This window comes from Oncorhynchus clarkii, chromosome 17, assembly GCF_045791955.1.
Source record: "Oncorhynchus clarkii lewisi isolate Uvic-CL-2024 chromosome 17, UVic_Ocla_1.0, whole genome shotgun sequence".
Classification (NCBI taxonomy): Eukaryota; Metazoa; Chordata; class Actinopteri; order Salmoniformes; family Salmonidae; genus Oncorhynchus; species Oncorhynchus clarkii.
The window spans coordinates 53,225,893-53,230,356 of NC_092163.1; the positions used below are offsets into that span (position 1 = coordinate 53,225,893).

The window sequence follows — 4,464 nt, forward strand, 5'->3', positions numbered from 1 at the left end:
ATTACAGGCCTCTCATCTTTTTAAGTGGGAGAACTTGCACAAAAAAGAAAGAGAAAATGGCTTTTGAATGTTTTGGTACACCTACTGGAGAGCTCTTCTTTGTCTATACCCCTTCAGCATCATTCACACCCTCTTAAGCATTAGCTCCACCTATCTCTAAGGGTTGATCTGAGCGTTCTGTCCTAACAGAAGTCAAGCACCCAAGCTAACTAGCTTACTTCCAGACACAAATGAGAGAACAGCTTACTCTGAACATTGTACTCACCCTAACAGAGCTGGTTAGGCTGTTTTTGTATGTTATCTAGAGTGTTGGTGACTGCAACTGTGCTGCTGGCAACAATGTAAGTTTTTTTGCCAATGTTTACTGACACCAGCCATATTCAACGGGTGTTGAGTGTTCGGAAATTCGTCAGTTATTCTGCGCTCTGGCACACGCAGACGAGAGTGCTCTATAATTGGAGTAGATAGCCAGAGAAAATTTAGCAGCTACATCTATCAACAGTTGTCACAGTGACATCATTAACATTCTATTCAAATGGTAACTTGCATAGTGGAGTCTTTTGTTATCCTCGCAACTCTCCCTCAACAAGACAAAGAAGCTGATTGTGGACTACAGGAAATGGAGGGCACACCCCCATCCACCTCGACAGGGCTGTAGTGGAGCGGATCGAGAGCTTCAAGTACCTTGGTGTCCACATCACTTAGGAATCAACATGGTCCAGACACACCAACACAGTCGTGAAGAAGGCACGACAACGCCTCTTCCCCCTCAGGAGGCTTAAAAGATTTGGCATGGGCCCTCAGATCCTCAAAAACGTTATACAGCTGAACCATTGAGAGCATCTTGACGGGCTGCATCAACGCTTGGTATGGCAACTGCTTGACATCCGACCGCAAGGCGTTACAGAGGGTAGTGCGAACGAGCTCCCTGCCATCCAGGATCTCTATACCATGTGGTGTCAGAGGAAGGCCCCAAAAATGTGACATAAAATTGTATACAATTTGATAGATACCTCAATTACCTCGTACCCCTGTACATCGACTCGTTACTGGTACTCCATCGACTATGTAGTTTTTACTCGTTATTGTTATTATTTATTCATTGTGTATTCACTAGGGATGTCAAAGTTATAGCTAGCTAGCAACCTGGTAACTTGACAAGTGTTTGGAATAGGCTACTCAAAGATGCTGAAATGGAATAGGCTACTCAAAGATGCTGAAATGGAATAGGCTACTCAAAGATGCTGAAATGGAATAGGCTACTCAAAGATGCTTCAAATGTAGGCTGCATATGCAAGAGTGGGGTGTTTATGGTGGAAGCTACAATCTATCTGCAATATTAAAGCTGATCTATCCCCTAAAAAATACAAATAAAAGAGTGGGGTGTGTATGATTGTGTGTGTGTGTGAGAGCGGGTGTAAGTGAGAGAGGGTGTGGGAGGGAGGGAGAGTGTGTAAGCCTCCTATATGTATAAAGTTATCTGAACAGCACAGATAGTTACAGTGTTTTCATAACATTGTTGGACAAGTTTAAAAGTTATTTGTATCAATAGAGCTAGCTCTTGGCACACTCATTTAGAACACCTGAAGCTCCTGAAGCTTTAACAGTACTTAAAGTGTGTGTGTATGTGTGGTTGTGTGTGGTTGTGTGTGTGTGTGTGTGTGTGTGTACACAAGTGTTAATCTTAAGAACTTTGATAGGAGGGAGTAGGCCTACTTAAACATTAGGAGCATTTACAGCTAGCTGTATGTTATAGTGACTTTTGTGTTGTTTATGGTGAAAATGCTATTAAAACATTCTGATGTAAATCATTTTGTGTTTCTGGCCCTTACAGTCAAAGCATAATATACCTGTAACTCAATGTACTGCTTTTTAAATTGAAAAATCTTTCTTTAGGGCAACATTTGAGCAACTATTTTTGGGGGATTAATAATCATGTTTTACTGTCACATACACCGGATAGGTGCAATGAAATGTGTTGTTTTACAAGGTCAGCCATGCCATTCAATCTTCATTATTTTAATTGTTTGACAGCCTAAGTATTTATTCCTCGTGTCACAATTTTTTATATATTTTATCTTTATCTTTAACTCTGCATTGTTGGAAAAGGACCGTAGGTAAGCATTTCACTGGAACTGAGGTAATGATATACTGAGGGAATACTAAGTAAAGACCACCATCTAGTGGTATGAAGACACAACTACATCAAAGGACATAACGTTCTTCAGTGAAAATCAGTATCCCATATCTTCACCAACTTTGATGCAAGGTTTACCTCTGATAGACATTTTGGACTTGACACGCAATTGCTGACACCTAAACTAATACACACAATTCATCAGGTTTGTATAAATGTATGTGACAATCTATAATTTTACAGTCACTTGTCAATACAACTGTAAAATATACATAAAAATATCATTCAGACTGTGTGGCCACAACTGCCAACACAGTAAAAGGGTGGTTTCAGTGGAAGACAAAAACAACTACTGCAGGCTGTCTGCAAAATTCCAATAAATCTGACCCATTTAAAAAAAAACTGTTTTACTTCTTAGGGCTGAGGTCCCGCTACAGGGATTGATATGACAACAGCCATTGAAAGTGCAGGGCGCCAAATTCAGAACAACAGAAATCCAAAATTAAAATTCCTCAAACATTGAAGTATTTCACACCACTTTAAAGATACACTTCTTGTTAATCCCACCACAGTGTCTGATCTCAAATAGGCTTTACGGTCGAAAGCACCACAAACTATTATGTTAGGTCAGAGCCAAGTCACAGAAAAACACAGCCATTTTTCCAGCCAAAGAGAGGAGTCACAAAAATCAGAAATAGAGATAAAATGAACCACTAACCTTTGATGATCTTCATCAGATGACACTCATAGGACTTCATGTTACACAATACATGTATGTTTTGTTCGATAAAGTTCATATTTATATAAAAAAAATCTCAGTATACATTGGCGCGTTATGTTCAGTAGTTCCAAAAACATCCGGTGATTTTACAGAGAGCCACATAAATTTACAGAAATACTCTTAATAACTAAACAAATCCAAACTCACGAAGTGCGTTCACTAGGAGCAGACGAAATGTCAAAAAGTTCCGTTACAGTCCGTAGAAACATGTCAAACGGTGTATAGAATCAATCTTTAGGATGTTTTTAACATAAATCTTCAATAATGTTCCAACCGGAGAATTCCTTCCCACTTCCTGGTTGGATTTTTTTCTCAGGTTTTTGCCTACCATATGAGTTCTGTTATACTCACAGGCATCATTCAAACAGTTTTAGAAACTCCAGAATGTTTTCTATATGTTTTTTAATATACTAATGATATGCATATATTAGCAACTGGGACTGAGTAGCAGGCAGTTTACTCTGGGCACCTTATTCATCCAAGCTACTCAATACTGCCTCCAGCCATAAGAAGTTTGAGGACTGACTTCTCGCCCTCTCTGTGGTGCAGCTACACCACTAAAAATTGAGGCCTACATTTTTTTTCCCAGGGAAAAAAAAAACTTTACCAAAAAGCCCCAAGTCTATGACAGGCAACCAAGACAAATGATGGCAACGCAATCTTACAGCCCTTACCCCAAGAATGGGAAGATTGTTGTTGGGAAATTCCTCAGGTTCTTACTCATTCTTCTGTGCTTTTGTTTCAGGCTCTGCCGGTCAGGCTTCCTTCCTGGACACCCTAGCAGTAAAATTGAGACCAGACTGCTGGCTCTTCTTGTTTTTTTTCTGCAAAGCTCAGGGTATTGCAGATTTGTTTGCAGAGCTGCACACCGCCCTCACCCTGAGTCAGTCATGTAAAATTACAGCCCCCCTTTTCCTGAAAATAAGTTAATTTCACCTCCCTTGTACCAGTGACATAACACTGAGGCCTAGAGATGATAGACAGACTGAGTGCAAAGTCGGCAGTGTTTTTCCACTGTTACACCAGCGTTTGTAGCTAAACGTTCAATATGAGTTACTACTGTCATTGTGTATCAGTGTACATATCCATGCATAACAGTCTAGTCACTACAAGAAAATCAACTCTCATAAAAATCCTCAATTACTGATATGGGTGCACTGCAGTAACGCTTTTACTGAAACAATGCAACTTCAATATGTGATGGCTTGGTACTGCTGAAGTCAAATACTGACAGTATAGAAATGCTACAATCATGTAATAAGCCAACTGTCCTGCGCTGTCCAGGTAGCTAAGTGTGCCACACATTTGATTTACAAATAACGTTAACAGCTTCTGTTCTGTCCAATGTGGCTCTCTAGATCTTTTACATTTATAAGCTAACTTAGCTACTACTGTACTCATGAAAATAACGAACTGTTTATTTTACATTGTTTAGCTAGCCACAATACATTAAGTCACATACCAAATACCTCAAGAGGATTGGTCATATAAGTTCTGACATCAACACGTGGTTAGAAAAACACTGGTTTAGCTAGCTATCTACTTA

At 39.7% G+C, this 4,464-nt stretch overlaps 1 protein-coding gene across 2 annotated transcripts in view; it reads right to left on the bottom strand.

The window, feature by feature from the left end:
- Positions 1 to 4,464, bottom strand: part of LOC139371100 (AMP deaminase 2-like) — an 82,448-nt gene that overhangs the window by 77,850 nt on the left and 134 nt on the right. The window contains exon 1 of one of the 2 annotated variants that reach the window (XM_071111168.1): positions 3,593 to 3,719. The exons of the other annotated variant lie outside the window; for it this stretch is intronic. The gene's annotated coding sequence lies outside the window, so the exon portion shown is untranslated. Of the gene's footprint in view, positions 1 to 3,592; positions 3,720 to 4,464 lie in introns of those variants that run through there. 2 annotated transcript variants of the gene reach the window in all.